Genomic DNA, 17059 nt, shown 5'->3' with positions numbered 1-17059 from the left:
TTTAGATGGGGTTAGAGGGGTTTAGAGGTGTTTGGAGGGGTTTGGATGGGTTTATAGGGGGTTAGAGTGGTTCTGAGGGGTTTGAAGGGGTTTTGAGGGGTGTAGAGGGATTTAGAGGGGTTTAGAGTGGGTTGGATGAGGTTTAGAGAGGTTTACATGGGTTTAGATGGGTTTGGGGGGGGTTTAGAGGTGTTTGTATGGGGTTTATAGGGGCTTGGAAGGGATTGTAGCGGTTTGTAGGAGTTTGGATTGGTTTAGATGGGTTTAGAGGGGTTTAGAGTGGGTTGGAGGGGTTTGGAGGGGTTGGAGGGGTTTAGAGTGGTTTAGAGGTGTTCACAGGGGTTTACAGGGTTAAGAGTTGTTTTAAGGGGTTTACAGGGCTTTAGAAACATATAAATTAGGTGCAGGAGTAGGCCATTCAGCCAGCAGCCGTCCGTTTTAAATTCGTTTTTTTTTATAGTTTTTAGTGAGTCCTGTTTTTTGTTTGTTGGGGATATGGTCTTTTAATGTGGGGTGTAGGTGTAAACTTTATTTCTAGGTCCCAGCTGGTCGGTGTGGCAGCCTTTTCTCCGGGCTGCCCGTCGACCCGTCCTCGTGGCCTACCTGCGGGCTTGAAGCGCCGTTTCCTGGCGGGGACCGCCCAGCACCTCGGCCTCGGCGGCGGCACAGCGTTGGAGCGCTGGAGCGGAGCGGAGTGGAGCGGGCGACGCCTTGCCTGGGTCGCGCGCTGGAGCGACGCGCTGGACCGCCGAGAGCAACATCTCCGGGCTGCGGGTCTGCGGAGCGGAGAGGCGGAGTGCGGAGAGGCGGCAGTGCGGAGAGGCGGCGCCGACTTTTTCATCGGGAGCCTGGGAGCTCCAAACCGGCGCGGCCTTGTCGGCTTCGGCAGCCGCGGGCTCCAACCAGGAAGCGGCCGTTCCAGGTGGCCCAGCCGCCGAAAGGACTCTCCCGACGCCGTGGCAAGACCACCCGGTGAGAACGGCCAGGGACATCGGGCCTCCGTAGAGGCAATTGCGGTGGCCTCAATAGGCCTGACTTTGGGAACAATCATCGGGAACAATCTTCCTGCAATTATAGGGATTTAAAGGCGTTTTGAGGGGTTTATAGGTGTTTAGAGGGGTTTACATGGGTTTACAGGGCTTTAGAGTGGTTTGCAGGGGGTCAGAGGCGTTTACAGGGGTTTAGAGAGGTTTAGAGATATTTTGCCGGGTTTACAGGGGTTTCCGGGGTTTGGGGGGTTACAGTTGTTTAGAGAAGTTTAGAGAGGATTACAGGCGTTCACAGGGCGTTTAGATGGTTTAGAGGGGTTAACATTGACTTTTGAGAGATTTAGAGGGTTTATAGGGGTTTAGGGGGGGTTAGGACGGGTTTACAGGGAGTTTACAGGGGTTTACAGGTGTTTAGTGAGGTTCAGAGGGGTTTAGATTAGATTAGATTAGATTAGATTAGCTTCAACTTTATTGTCAATGCACATGGTACAACTACACTACAACGAAATGCAGTTTTGCATCTAACCAGGGTGCAAAGTAGTAAAGTGCAGATTAAGACAATATATACAAATGAGGATATATTGGTGTATGTACATAGGCATATACATATATACAGATAGTTGTTAAGGAGCAAAAGATTGACATGAGCTCTATTCTGGTGAATAAGAGCTTAACTATAAATTATATAAACTATAAATAATACTGATGAGAAGGGGGGGGGGGGGGGGGGCTAGCGCCGGGCCTGTGAGTTCAGCAGGGTAATGGTGTTGGGGAAGAAGCTGTTCCTTAGCCTGCTGGTGCGAGACCTGAGGCTCCTGTACCGCCCCCTTTTCAGGAGTTTAGAGGGTTTTAGAGAGGGTTTACAGTGGTTTCGAGAAGTTTAGAGAGGATTACAGGGCTTTACAGGGGTTTGGAGAAGTTTAGAGGGGTTTACAGTGGTTCAGTAGGGTTTCGAGGGGTTTAGAGAGGTTCACAGGTGTTTAGAGGTGTTTCGATGGGTTTACATGGGGGTTAGGGGGCTTAGAGGGGAATAGATGGGGGTTAGAGAAGGTTTAGAGGTGTTTACAGGCGTTTACAGGGGGTTCAGAAGGGTTTAGACTGGTTTATATGGGTTTACAGGGGTTTAGATAGGTTTACAAGGGTGTAAAGGGGTTTGATTGATTGATATAATTTATTGCCACACAACCAGGGTCGGTGGAATCTTGGGTTGTCAGCAGCGGTACAATAATAAAGAACACACAACCACAATAAAAAATATAACACAAACATCCACCACAGCATTCATCACTGTGGTGGAAGGCACAGAACTTGGCCAGACCTCCTCCATTTTCCCCCGTGGTCGGGACCTCCACCCTCCGCAGCCGTTGCTGTGGGCGTCCAGATGGTAAGGGACAAAGTCAAAGGCAAGGTAAGTCCAGGATCGGCTCTTCCCCACCGGAGACCGCGGCTTCAGGCTGGTGTAGGCCGCAGGCCGGCGGTCGAAGATTTAAGGTTCCCGCCGCGCCGCAGCCGGAAGCACCGCAGACCGCAGGGCCGGCGGTCGAAGCTCCCCTCCAGGGGTGATGGTAAGTCCATGCCGGACCCGCGGTAGAAGTTGGCCGCGGGCCGGCCATGATGGCTTCTTCTTTCCCCGGGTCCCCCACGAGGGATCCCGGGCTGTAGACGCCACGCCAGCTGGAGCTGTGCAGACCGCGGCTTCAGGCTGCCCCGGGCCAACGAAACGGAGCGCTCCCCTCCAGCGAGCCCCAGCGAGGGCTCACCCGCTCCACGCCGAGAGTCCACGCTGCGCCCGCCGCTGAAGCCCCGGGCGCGTCTCCGGGAAAGGCCGCGCCGATCCGTGCTGTTAGGCCACGGGGAGGCGACCTGGAAAAAGTCGCCTCTCCGTGGAGGAGGCCGAAACGATTTCCGCCTTACCCCCCCACACCACCCCCCACACAAAACACACCGAGAAACATCAAAAACATACTTTAAAACATACTAAAAAAAATTAAAAAAGTTGAAAAAACTAACGCGCTGCTGACAGGCTGCTGCCACAGCAGCGCCCCCTACCCCCTTCGCCCCCTTCGTTTAAAGGGGTTCACAGGGGTTTAGAGAGGTTTGGAGATGTTTACGGGGGGTTACATGTGTTTATAGTAGTTTAGACGGGTTTTGAGGTGTTTACAGGGGCTTTAGAGGCGTTTACAAGGGTTTAGAGGGGGGTAGATGGTTTTCGAGAGGTTTGGAGTGGTTTAGAGGGGTTTACAATACAATACAATATACAATATTTATTACATGTCATTTGAACCTCAGTGAGGCTCAAACGAAACTCCGTTTCCACAGCCATACAAACAAAGACAATTTCCTACAGACATACACACAATTCAATTTACAGAAACATCCATCACAGTGAATCTCCTCCTCACTGTGATGGAAGGCAAAGTCTTTTCTCTCCCCTGCTCTCCATTTTTCTCCCGATGTTGAAGCCCCAGGTGGGCGATGGTAAGTCCCACGGCCATTTTAGGCCGCGCCGGGCGTTGTACGGCCCCGCTCCCGGTCGAAAAGTCACGAAGTTGAAGCCCCCGGCGGGCGATGTACGGCCCCGCTCCGGGTCGTTCCAACCCCGTGACACGGGCTGGAGAAATTGCGTTGCGGGAGCTCCGGAAAGCGGTCTCTGACCCGGACCCGCGAGCTCCCGATATCACAGTCCACCGGACCTGCAGCTGGAGCCTCCGAGCTCCGTGGTCGGGCCGCAGTAGCGAGCCACCACCGCTCCCCATGCTCCAAACCCGGCCAGCCCCACTATGGTGCGTAGTCCGCAGGCTCCGGGACTGGAGCCCCCAAGTCGTTACGGCTGGAGGCCGCTCCACGGTGCTCGTCCCCAACGACAATGGAGACCCGACAGGAAAAAGGTCGGATCCCCCGTGCAGGGAAGAGATTCCCCCTCCCCGCCCGCCCCCCACATATACACAGTTAAAAACAGTATTAAAAACACGAACAACTACATTTAACTAGACAAAAAATTAAAAAAAGACAGACAGGCTGTAGGGGCCGCTGCAACAGGTGAGTCGCACCGCCTCCTCTCTTTACAAAGGTTTACAGATGTTTAGAGGGGTATAGAAGAGTTTAGAGTGGTTTAGAGAGGTCTGAAGGAGTTTAGAGGGGGTTGGAGGGGTATACAGGGATTTAAGGGTGGTTTAGATGTGTTTAGAGGGGTTTAGAGTGGTTTGGATGAGTTTAGAGCTGTTTAGAGGGGTTTAAAGTGGTTCAGAGGGGTTTAAGAAGGGTTTAGATAGGTTTGGAGGGGTTTAGAGCTGTTTAGAATGGGTTAGGGGGGTTTGGAGGCATTTAGAGTGGAGGTGTTTAGAGGGGATTTGAGGTGTTTGGTGGGGTTCCGATGGGTTTATAGGTGTTTGGAGGGGCTTGGAGGTGTTTGGACGGCTTTGGATGGGATTAGAGGGGGTTGGAGGGATCTGGAGGTGTTTAGAGGGTTTTGGAGGGGTTTCGAGTTGTCGGTGCTGTTTAGAGGGGTTTAGAGTGGTTTTGAGGGGTTTAAAGGGGTTTAGAGGGGTTTAAATGGGATTGGAGGGGTTTAGACGGGTTTAGAGGGGTTTAGAGTTGTTTGGAGGTGTTTAAAGAGTTTTAGAAAGGTTTAGCGGGGTTTAGTGGGGTTTAGAGGGGTTTGGATGTGTTTCGAGGGATTTGGAGGTTGTTTACAGGTGTTTGGCGAGGATTAGAGGGGTTTGCAGTGGGTTTAGAGGGTTTTAGATTCAGATTCAGATTCAGATTCAATTTTAATTGTCATTGTCAGTGTACAGTACAGAGACAACGAAATGCATTTAGCATCTCCCTGGAAGAGCGACATAGCAAATGATTTGAATAAATAATAATAATAATAATAATAATAATAATAATAATAAGTGATAATAAGTGTCCGGGGGGGGGGGGGGGATTGGCAGTCACCGAGGTACGTTGTTGAGTAGAGTGACAGCCGCCGGGAAGAAGCTGTTCCTGGACCTGCTGGTTCGGCAACGGAGAGACCTGTAGCGCCTCCCGGATGGTAGGAGGGTAAACAGTCTGTGGTTGGGGTGAGAGCAGTCCTTGGCGATGCTGAGCGCCCTCCGCAGACAACGCTTGCTTTTAGAGACGTTTACAGGGGTTTAGAGGGGTTCAGAGGGCTTTATCGGGATTTAGCAGGGTTAGAGGGGTTTAGAGGGGAACACAGGTGTCTAGGGTTTAGCGGGGTTTACATAGGTTTAGAGGTGTTTAGAGTGGTTTACATGGGGTTTAGATGGGTTTAAGAGGGCTATATAGGTATTTAGATGGGGGTTAGAGAGGTCTACAGGTGTTTACAGGTGTTTAGAGAGGTTTACAGGGGTTTGGAGGGGTTTAGAGTGGTTTGGAGGGGTTTTATGTGTTTAGAGGGGTTTAGATGGGTTTGGAGAGATTTGGATGGGTTAGAGGGGTTTGGAGTGGTTTGGAGTTGTTTATAGGGTTGAGAGGTTTGGATGGGTTTGAAGGGGTTTAGATGAGTTTAGAAGGGATTATAGGTGTTTGGATGTGTTTAATGGGTTTTAGAAAGGTTTAGCGGGTTTTCCTGAGGTATAGAGGGATTTTGAATGGTTTAGATGGGTTTAGAGGAGTTTTGAGTTGTTTAGAGGTTTACACGGGTTTAGAGAGGTCTATGGTCTAACATGTGGTTTAGAGGGGTTTAGAAGGGTTTAGAGATGTTTACAGGGGTTTACAGGGGGTTTAGAGTGATTTAGAAGAGTTTGGAGGGGTTTAGAGAGGTCTGGAGGGGGTTAGAGGGGTTTGGAGGGGTTGGATTGGTTTACAGGGGGTTTATAGGTGTTGACAGAGCTTTAGCGGGGTTTAGAGTGGTTTACATGGGATTACGTGGGTTTATAGGAAGTTATAGGGGTTTAGATGTGTTTACAGGGATTTAGAGGGGGTTACAGGGATTTAGAAGGGTTTACAGGGGTTTACATGGGTTTTGTTGGGTTTTGTGGGGTTTTGTGGGGTTTACAGAGGCTTACAGGGGTTTAGAGGGATTTACTTGGGGTCTACAAGTGTTAGATGTGTTTAGAGGGGTTTAGAGGGCTTTATAGGGATTTAGAGGGCTTTATAGGGATTTAGAGGGGGTTAGAGGTGTTAGATGCATTTACAAGGGTTTACAGCAGTTTACAGGGGTTTAAAGGGGGTCTAGAGGAGTTTACAGTGGTTTAGAGAGGTTAAGAGAGGTTTACAGGGGTTTACATGGGGGTTAGAGGACTTTACATGGGTTTGCAGGGGTTTAGAGGCGTTTAGATGTGTTTAGAGGGGTTTAAAGTAGTTTACAGGTGTTTACTGGTGTTCAGAGAGGGTTAGAGGGGATTACAGGGGATTAGAGTGGTTTTGAGGGTTTTAGAGAGGTTTACAGGTGTTTAGAGGGGTTTAGAAGAATGTAGAGTGGTTTAGAGGGGTCAGGAGGGCTTCAGAGAGTTTTGGAGGGGTTTGGATGGGTTTACATGTGTTTACAAGGGTTTACATGGGTTTACAGAGCTTTAGAGGGGGTTAGAGGTGTTTAGAGTGGTTTACATGGGTTTATAGGGGTTTAGAGGGGTTTATAGGTGTTTACAGGGGTTTAGAGGGGGTTAGATGCGTTTACTAGGGTTTACAGGGGTTTAGAGGGTTTAGAGGAGTTTACAGTGGTTTAGAGAGGTTTACAGGGTCTAGAGGGTTTGCAAATTAAGGGACAGAAGTTTAGGGGTAACATGAGGGGGAACTTCTTTACTCAGAGAGTAGTAGCTGTGTGGAATGAGCTTCCAGTGGAAGTGGTGGAAGCTGGTTTGATTTTATAATTTAAAAATAAATTGGATAGGTATATGGAGGGGAAAGGAATGGAGGGTTATGGTCTGAGTACAGGTAGATGGGACTAGGTGAGAATAAGTGTTCGGCACGGACTAGAAGGGCCGAGATGGCCTGTTTCCGTGCTGTAATTGTTATATGGTTATATTATATGTTGTATGGTTAGAGGGGTTTAAAGGACTTTACAGGGGTTTTCAGGGGTTTAGGGGGGTTTGGAGGAGTTTGGGGGGGGGGTTGGAGGGGTTTAGAGCGGGTTAGAGTTGGTTTGGAGGGGGTTAGAGGGATTTAGAGCAGTTTAGAGGGGTTTAGAGGGATTTAGAGGTGTTTATAGGGGTTTACCCGGTTTAGAGGGGTTTAGAGTGGTTTGGAGGGGGTTAGAGTGGTTTGGAGAGGTTTGGAGGGATATAGAGGTGTTTACAGGAGTTTACAGGGTTTAGAGTTGTTTTGAGGGGTTTACTGGGCTTTATATGGATTTAAAGGTGTTTAGAGGCGTTTGGAAGAGTTTAGATGGGTTTACAGGGGGTTACAGGGGTTTAGAGGGCTTTGCAGGTGTTTAGAGGCGTTTACAGGGGGTTTAGAGAGGTTTAGGTATATTTAGAGTGGTTTCCAGGGTTTTAGGGGGGGTTTACAGTGGTTTAGATAAGTTTAGAGAGGATTACAGGCGTTTACATGGGAATAGAGTGGTTTACAGGGGTTTTAGAGGGATTTCGAGGGTTGAAAACGGGTTTGGGGGGGGGGGGGGTTAGATGGGTTTACAGGGGTTTACGATGGTTTACAGGTGTTTAGTCAGGTTTAGAGGGGTTTACATGAGTTTAGGGTGGTTTAGTGGGTTTTAGAGATGGTTTACAATGGTTTAGAAGTTTAGAGGGGATTACAGGGGTTTACATGGGTTTGGAGGAGTATAGAGGGTTTATGGTGGTTTAGAGGGGGTTAGAGGGGTTTACACAGGGGTTAGAGGTGTTTAGAGGGGAATAGAGGGGTTTACAGGGGTTTAGATGTGTTCACAGGCGTTTACAGGGGTTAGACGGTTTTGCAATGGGTTTAGAGGGGTTTACATGGGTTTAAAGGGGGTTAGAGGGGTTTACAGGGGTGTACCGGAGATTAGAGGGGTTCACAGGGGTTTATAGGGGTTTAGAGAGGTTTATTGATGTTTACAGGGGTTTACTTGGTTTAGAGTGGTTTAGATGGGTTTAGAGGCGTTTACCGGGATTTAGAGCATTTTAGACAGGGTTAGAATGCTTTAGAGGGGTTCACATGGGGTTACGGGTGTTTAGAGGGGTATAGAAGAGTTTAGTGGTTTAGAGGGGTCTGGAGGGATTTAGAGGGTGTTTGGAGAGATATACAGGGGTTTAGAGAGGTTTAAAGGGGTGTGGAGGGGTGTAGACGTCTTTAGATTGGTATATAGATGTGTAGAAGGGTTTCGAGGGGTTTCGATGGGTTTAGAGGGGTTTAGAAGGGTTTAGAGGGTTTAAAGGTGTTTGGAGGTGTTTGGATGGGTTTAGATGGGTTTGAAGGCGTTTAGAGGGGTTTGGAGGGGATTGACAATGCTAGAGATGAAAAGGAGACAAGAAGGTCCCAGATAAGGAGGAGTGAAATGTAAAGCCAGAAGGAGGGATATAAGTAGAATGGGATTGACAGGGTCGGGGGGTGGGGAAGTTGGAGAAATGGGTGCAGGAGAGGGGAAAAGTGGAAGAGAGAGGGGGCATTGGGTTATTACTTATTTGGAGAATTCAATGTTCATACGGTTGGGTTGCAAGCTACCCAAGTGCAACATGAGTTAGTGTTCTTCCAGTTTGAGAGTGGGCTCACTTAGGCAATGAGAAGGCCCAGGACCAGAAAGGTTGCTGTGGGAACGGAAAGCATGTTAAAATGTTTGGCAATTAGGAAATCCAATTGGGCTTGGAGGAGCAAGCACAAATGTTCAGCGAAATGGTGGTCTAGTCTATGCATGGTCTTTCCAATGTAAAGGAGGCCACATTGGGATCGCCAATTGGAGTAGATGAAGTTTGAGGAGATGCATGTGAACCTTTGTCTCATTGGGAAGTGCCGCTGGGGCTCCTGGATGGAGATGAGGGAGGAGATGTAGGGACAGGTGTTATCTCTCCTGCGATTGCAAGGGAAAGTACCTGGGGATGAGGTGTGTTGGGTGGGAAGGGATAAGTGAACCAAAGAGCTGCAGAGGGAGTGGTCTCTGCAGAAAGGGGTGAGGATGGAAAGAATTGACTGGTGGTGGGATCACGTTGAAGGTGCGGCCATGTCAGAGAATGATGTGTTGGATGTAGATGTATTATCTAAATGGTGGCCGACTAGGAAAAGGGGAGATGCAGCGAGACCTGGGTGTCATGGTACACCAGTCATTGAAAGTGGGCATGCAGGTGCAGCAGGCAGTGAAGAAAGCGAATGGTATGTTAGCTTTCATAGCAAAAGGATTTGAGTATAGGAGCAGGGAGGTTCTACTGCAGTTGTACAGGGTCTTGGTGAGACCACACCTGGAGTATTGCGTACAGTTTTGGTCTCCAAATCTGAGGAAGGACATTATTGCCATAGAGGGAGTGCAGAGAAGGTTCACCAGACTGATTCCTGGGATGTCAGGACTGTCTTATGAAGAAAGACTGGATAGACTTGGTTTATACTCTCTAGAATTTAGGAGATTGAGAGGGGATCTTATAGAAACTTACAAAATTCTTAAGGGGTTGGACAGGCTAGATGCAGGAAGATTGCTCCCGATGTTGGGGAAGTCCAGGACAAGGGGTCACAGCTTAAGGATAAGGGGGAAATCCTTTAAAACCGAGATGAGAAGAACTTTTTTCACACAGAGAGTGGTGAATCTCTGGAACTCCCTGCCACAGAGGGTAGTCGAGGCCAGTTCATTGGCTATATTTAAGAGGGAGTTAGATGTGGCCCTGGTGGCTAAGGGGATCAGAGGGTATGGAGATAAGGCAGGTACGGGATACTGAGTTGGATGATCAGCCATGATCATATTGAATGGCGGTGCAGGCTCGAAGGGCCGAATGGCCTACTCCTGCACCTAATTTCTATGTTTCTATGTCTATGTTAGATGTTGGTGAGGTGAAAGGTGAGGATCAGGGGAACTCGATCCTTGTTCTGTCTGGGGAGAGGTGGAGCAAGAGCATAATTGCAGAACACAGAGACACAGTCAAGGGATCCATCCACAACAGTGGCAGGAGCCCCCCCCCCCCCCCCCTTGCCTCTATCTACCCATCACTTGCCAGGTTTTGTCCTCTACCCATCTCTTTTCTCCAGCTTGCACCCTCCCCCCACTACACTCAGTCTGAAGAAGGGTCCTGACCTGAAACGTCGCCTACATTTCCCTCCGGAGATGCTGCCTTCCCAATGAGTTACTCCAGAACTTTGTGTTTTGCTCAAGATTCCAGCATCTGCAATTCATTGCAGCTCCAAATTACTCCTGAGAATCTATCAGCAAAAGTTCACAACTTCGAATGTCTGTGCTTTCTGATAGTCATGGTGGGAATCAGAAATACTGAGAGTTGCAGGTGGAATTGGTAACATCTCTAAAAAAACATCTCAGGCCATTTGGTTTGATTCTGACTGTAGTGTTGCTGCTGGGTAAATGAAAGTTTACAAAATAGGTCTAGTACCCTCATGTGGTAAATGGCTCCTGCTTCAAAATAATTAACCACATTAAATTACTGTACACAATAAATATATATTTATCAAAAGATGGGACACCTTTACCGAAAAGGTATTTTTCTTTCATTTCAGGAGCTACAACAGAGTTATGGACCCAAACACCCAAATAACTTTTTTAGATATTTGCAACTTAGAGATTATGTAAAATCACATACACAAGAATATAGAATTATGGATCCAGAAATCCTTGATGAATGTTTGAATAAACATCCTAATACAGACAAATTAATATCCCACATCGATAATATCTTTTTAGATATTGAGGTCCCGTCGACGGAATTACACAGACAAGCATGGGAAAATGAATTGGCTCAACCCGTATTGAAAGATATATGGGATATATATATATGGGATATATGGGAGTTTACAACATATACATCAATGCTCGTTAAATGCCAGACACTCTTTAATCCAATTCAAAGTACAACATAGATTGCACTACTCTAAAACAAAATTAAACAGAATGTTTCCAAATATCTCTCCTATCTGTGACAAATGTCAATGCTTGGAAGCTAATCTAACTCATACCTTTGTAAACTGCATAAAAATCAAAAAATTTTGGACGGATATTTTTAAAATTATTTTTGAAGTTGTTAATATTCTGATCCAAAACTAATAATATTAGGTATATCAGAACAAAGTATAAACCTTACAATAAATCAAAGAAATTTTCTTGATTATAGTACTGTATAATAATTGGGAAAAAATTAATACTAGGATTTTGGAAATATCCAACAATTAAAATGTGGATTATGGAAATGTCTGAGACCCTACACTTGGAAAAAATTAGACTTGTCTTAATTGACAAATCAGAACTATTTGCTAGAATATGGTCTCCATTTATTGATTTTCTTAAAGGGTAAATTGGTTCAACACGGAAGCTGGACTGAACCTTGGATCCACTCTATAATCTACGGACCTATCTCCAAAATTGTGTTATCGGTAATCTCCTTTGTTTTTTTCCCCTGCCTTCGCTATTAGTTTATAGTTTCTTTTTTTTTCTCTTATTTCTTTTCTTTCTATAGCTCTATCTTTCAAAAAAAAAATTAAATAAAAAGTAGAAGCTTTGTTTATATGTAATTGGTGTTTTGGTTATGATATGTATATGCTTCTAATAAAAATATTATATAAAAAAATAATTAATATATATTTATCAACTAAGGTTTCAATTTATTATTATCACATGTACCGAGGTAAAGTTTAGTATGGTTTAGAGATACAGCGCGGAAACAGGCCCTTCGGCCCACCGAGTCCGCACTGACCAGTAATCCCCGCACACTAACACTATCCCACTCACACTGGGGAAATTTACATTTATTACAAACCAATTAACCTACAAACCTGTGTGTCTTTGGAGTGTGGGAGGAAACTGAAGATCTCGGAGAGAACCCACGTGATCATGGGCAGAACGTACAAACTCCATACAGGCAGCACATGTATTTGGGATCGAACCTGGGTCTCTGGAGCTGTAAGCGCCGTAAGGCAGCAACTCTACCGCTGCGCCACCGTGGCGCTTCATCAAATCAGCTATTCAATCAAATCAGATGATACTTGACATAAATACAATTGAGCCAAACTCAAGTAGTTTAAGTAGAAAAATAGAAATTTAGAAGGGTGACTATCTGATGATAATATATCCTCCTTTGTGATGTGACCGGCAGCATCTTGCCAACTGCCTCCGTTCAATCAAAATCCAATAACTATCTATTTTTCCTTGTCTGACAGACACCCTCTCAAGCTGTGGGATGACTGTAGCCCCAAGTACAATCCATGAAACAATCAGCATTGTGAAGGAACGTAACAATGTTATCTTTCGCTCGCAGATGTTTTTAATAATAATTAAATTCAAACTTTAATTTTCAGTGCTTATTCCTCTTTCAAATACTATCAAATGCACCTTCAAAACTCAAGAGCAAGCCCAACTCTGTTGCGAATAGAAGTATTAATTAGATCTGCACAACGTTGTCAAGCTACCTATTGACATGACTGTGGGTCTCCATCCAGGGAATTCCCACACGCCATTGTGCTGTTTACATTCCTCTGTCCGTCAACCCTCTGTGCGCAAGTGACGTCATCCACAACTTCACCGCGAGACTCCAGACACAACACCCGAGTGCTTTCATTGCAATCTCGGGTGACTTCAACCACGTGACTGGACACTACCCAACCCACTTTCACTCATTTTGTTGACTGTCCCACCAGGGATATTAAAACATTGGACCTGCTCTATGCCAATGTTAAAGAGGCGTACAGCTCCTTAGCCCTTCCGCCACGAGGAAGATCAGACCACAACCTGATTCACCTCCTACCCAGGTATAGGCCACTGGTCCAGAGGCTGCCACAAGGTCAGTGTGGAGGTGGTCACAGGAGGCCTGTAACGCTCTACAGGGCTGTTTTCAGGTCACAGACTGGGGCACACTCCACTGTAGTCCCCATGGAGAGGACATTGATGGATTCACGGACTGTGTTGCCGCTACATACAGCTCTGTGTGGATAAGGTTGTCCATGAGGAGACTGTACACTGTTTCCCCAACAAGCCCTGGGTCACCACTGACATAAAGGCCGTTCCCAACCAGAAGAGGGCCTTCAGGAATGGTGACAGGGAGGAGGTGAAACTGGTGCAGAAAGACCTGAAGGCCAGACTGAGACAGGGCAAGGACCACTTGATGACGGTGTCTCTGACCACCCCCCCCCCCCCCCCCCCGCACTTTGGCCCCCGACAGGCTCTCCCCCTCAATCCCCCTGGTGCACTCCCTCTGCCGTTTCTTTGCCAAGCCTGACCATCAAGGCCGAGCAGGTGAGGAAAGAGCTGAGCAGACTCCGCCCAGGCAAGGCTATGGGTCCCGATGGTGTCAGCCCGATGGTACTCCAGGCGTGTGTGTGCCAGGCAGTTGTGTGGAGTACTCCAGCATATCTTCAGCCTGAGCCTGAGCCTGGAGTGGGTTCCTGTGATGTGGAAGACATCCTGCCTGGTTCCGGTACCAAAGAGGACGCGTCTCAGCTCCCCCAATGACTACAGACCGGTGTCGCTGACACATCCTGAAGTCCCTGGAGAGGCTGATGCTCACTCACCTGCGACCCCTGGTTAAATCCTCACTGGACCCCCTGCAGTTCACTTACCAAACAAAGATGGGGGTTGAGTACACCATCACCCACCTGCTCCATTGTTCCTATGCTCACCTGCATAAGCCAGGAAGCATTGTGGCAGTCATGTTTTTTGACTTCTCCAGTGCTTTTAACACCATCCGGCCTGCACTGCTGGGGAACAAACTGACGAAGATGCCGGTGGATGCTCCATTGGTGTCCTGGATCACCGACTACCTGACTGGATGGCCACAATATGTCAGGCTACAGAACTATGTTTCTGACATGGTGGTGAGCAACACAAGGGTCCCACACGAGGCGGTCCTCTCTCACTTCCTGTTTACCATCTACACCTTCAGATATAACTCGGACTCCTGCCACCTGCAGAAGTTTTCAGATGACTCTGCAATTGTGGGCTGCATCAGTGAGGGGAGGGAAGCGGAATACAGAGGTGTGGTCAATGACTTTGTTACATGGTGTGGGATGAATCACCTGCAGCTCAACACCGACAAGACTAAGGAGTTGGTGGTGGACTTTAGGAGGAGAGGAACACCCCTGTCTCCAACAGTGGAGTGGATGTGCAGTTTACCAGGGAGTAAACTGGACCTGTTCAGAAATGCTGAGGCCCTGTACAAGAGGGACAGAGCTGGCTGTACATTTTGAGAAAGCTCCGCTCCTTCAACATCAGCAGTATGATGCTAGATGTTTTACCAATAGCTGGTAGCCAGTGCCAGCTTCTTCACTGCCGTGTGCTGGGGCATCAAGGCGAAGGCGAAGGCCGCGGACGCCAATAGGATCAACAAACTCACGAGGAAGGCTGGCTCCGTCCTGGGGGCGGAGTTGGATTCACGGGAGGTGGTCTTGCAGGGGAGGATGCTCCTCAAACTGCAGAGCATCCTGGGCAATACAGCTCACCCCCTCCATGACACACTGGTCAACCTGAGGAGCACCTTCAGCAACAGACTGGTTCCATCAAGATGCAGTACAGAATGCCACAGGAGATCCTTCTTCCCTGTTGCTATCAAACTGTACAACTCCTCCCCCTTCTGTCGTGGGGTAGGCTGAGACCTCTCCCCCCCCCCTCCCCCCTCCCCCCTCCCCTTCCCAATCTTTGCACATCCCCCAAGCCTTTCCACTCACCAATTTATTTTCATGTTTCATGTATTTTGTGTTTTTATTGTTCTGTTGGCAGATCAATTTCCCTCCTGGGATAAATAAAGTTCTATGGTATTGTATCGTATCTGTGAAGCGAAAATACTTGAGGAGCAATAGCTCAATGGAGCTGCATCACATTATCTCAGATGTCCATTTCTGATTATTTCAGACTTGGATAGAGTGGATGTGGAGAGGATATTTCCACTAGTGCCTAGGACTAGAGGGCACAGCCTCAGAATAAAAGGACGTTCCTTTAGGAAGAAGAGTTGGAATTTCTTTAGTCAGAGGGTAGTGAATCTGTGGAATTCATTGCCACAGAAGGCTGTGGATGTTGTCAATTAATATATTATAAGGCAGAGATAGATAAATTCTTGATTAGTAAGGATGTCAGGGGTTGTGGAGAGAAGGCAGGAGAATGGGATTGAGAGGGATAGATCAGCCATGATTGAATGGCAGAGTAGATTTGATGGGCCAAATGGTCTAATTCTGCTCCTATCACTCATGAACGTGTTGGTAGCTAATATGTTGCTGTCAATTACAAAATAATTAATAGGAGTTGAAAGGTCAGGGGGAATAAGAATAGAGGGGAATGAGGGGTGGAATGGGATTGTATTGAGGAGATGATGGGCACCCAATGGTCGCTCCCTGTGGTCGATAAATACATGACAACCGCACCATCCATACCAACACCAGCTGCTGAGTTTAATGTATGAATATAGATAACAAGTATATAGATTGATGTCATTGGGAATGAATGAGAATTACTATCTGAACATTTCAATCCCAAATTATGTTGAACATAATTAAAACAAAGTTAGACATCAGACTCAGCTACGAGTTTATAATTAGTAACTAAAATAGAAACATAGCAAATAGACATAGGAATAGGCCATTCAGCCTTTCCAGCCAGCTATAGGCGCTCGCTTGGGCACCAGCTCTGCCCGCCTCTTTGTTGGGTACGTCGAACAATCCCTTCTTCTTCTTTCGTGTGGCGTGCACAGCCTAAAGTTGTTGGACAACTTGTTCTATTTGATCTTCCGTTTGTGCACGTCGAGTTGACTACATTAGTCGAAACAGGGCGGACCACGTGAATGTTGCAATCTTCCACCCGAACAATCCCTGTTCCAGGCGTACAGTGGCCCCATCCACAAAACTCTCTCTGCTACATCAACAAGTGCATCGGGGCTACCTCCTGCACCCATGCAGAATTCACACGTCTCCTCGTAATCCCGCAGCTCCGCTCTTTCCCCCCACCCCCAAATTCACGGGACAGAATCCCCCAAGTCCTCACCTTATCCCATCAGCGGTAGCATACACCACATAATCCTCCAACATTTTTGTCACATCCAACAGGATCCCACCACTAATCACATCTCCCCAACTTCACTACTTTCCGTAGACTATTCCCTCCGCAACGCCCTGGTTAACTCATCCCTTCCCACCCAAACCGCACCCTCCCCAGGTACATTCCCCTGCAACCACAGGAGATGTAACACCAGTCCCTATATCTCGTCCCTCAACTCCACCCAGGGACCCCGACAGTCCTTTCAGGTGAGGCAGAGGTTCACTTGCGCCTCCTCCAACCTCATCTACTGTATCCGCAGTTCCAGGTGTGGACTCCTATATATTGGCGAGACCCAGCTTATATTGTGCAATCTTTTCGCTGAACACCATCACTCGGTCTGACTTGACTACGAGATCTCCAGGTTGCCAAGCACTAACTCTCCTGGGCCTCCTCCACTGTCAGAGTGAGGCTAAAAGTGAATCGGAGGAACATCATCTCATATTTCACTTGGGCAGCTTAAAACCCAGCGGTATGAATATTGGTTTCTCTAATTTCAAGTAACCCTTGCATTCCCTCTTTCCCCGTCCCTCTCCAACCCCAGTTGTCCTCCTAGTTTCATTACTGTTCTGCTTAGTTTCACTGTTTGTAACCACTCATTATCACCTCTTCCGGCCCCAAAGCAGAAACGTCCACGCCACGGGGCTGGAAACTGGAAGTATCCTGAGCTAATTCTGCTTCTACCATCATTTATTGCGACAAGTGATGGCTTCCACTGATTGTCGCCGGAAGCTTGCGTCCTTTTCAGGACGGACGATGACGGCGAGGTCAATATTTGTAACAATATGGACACTAAAAGATCACCTCGTCCACAGCGAACAATGGACCATTGTGGACTCAACCTTTCCTTGGTCATTGTTGCTGGCTTTGACTTGTTCTTTTCATACATTTGTTCTTTCATATCTCTAATTTCCCTCTCTCCTCAGTCTGAAGAAAAATCTCAACCCAAAACATCACCCATTAATGCAACAGAATTTAAAATATGTAATACAGA

Source organism: Amblyraja radiata, chromosome 17 (assembly GCF_010909765.2).
Source record: "Amblyraja radiata isolate CabotCenter1 chromosome 17, sAmbRad1.1.pri, whole genome shotgun sequence".
NCBI lineage: Eukaryota > Metazoa > Chordata > Chondrichthyes > Rajiformes > Rajidae > Amblyraja > Amblyraja radiata.
Note: the sequence above shows the minus strand (reverse complement) of the source record.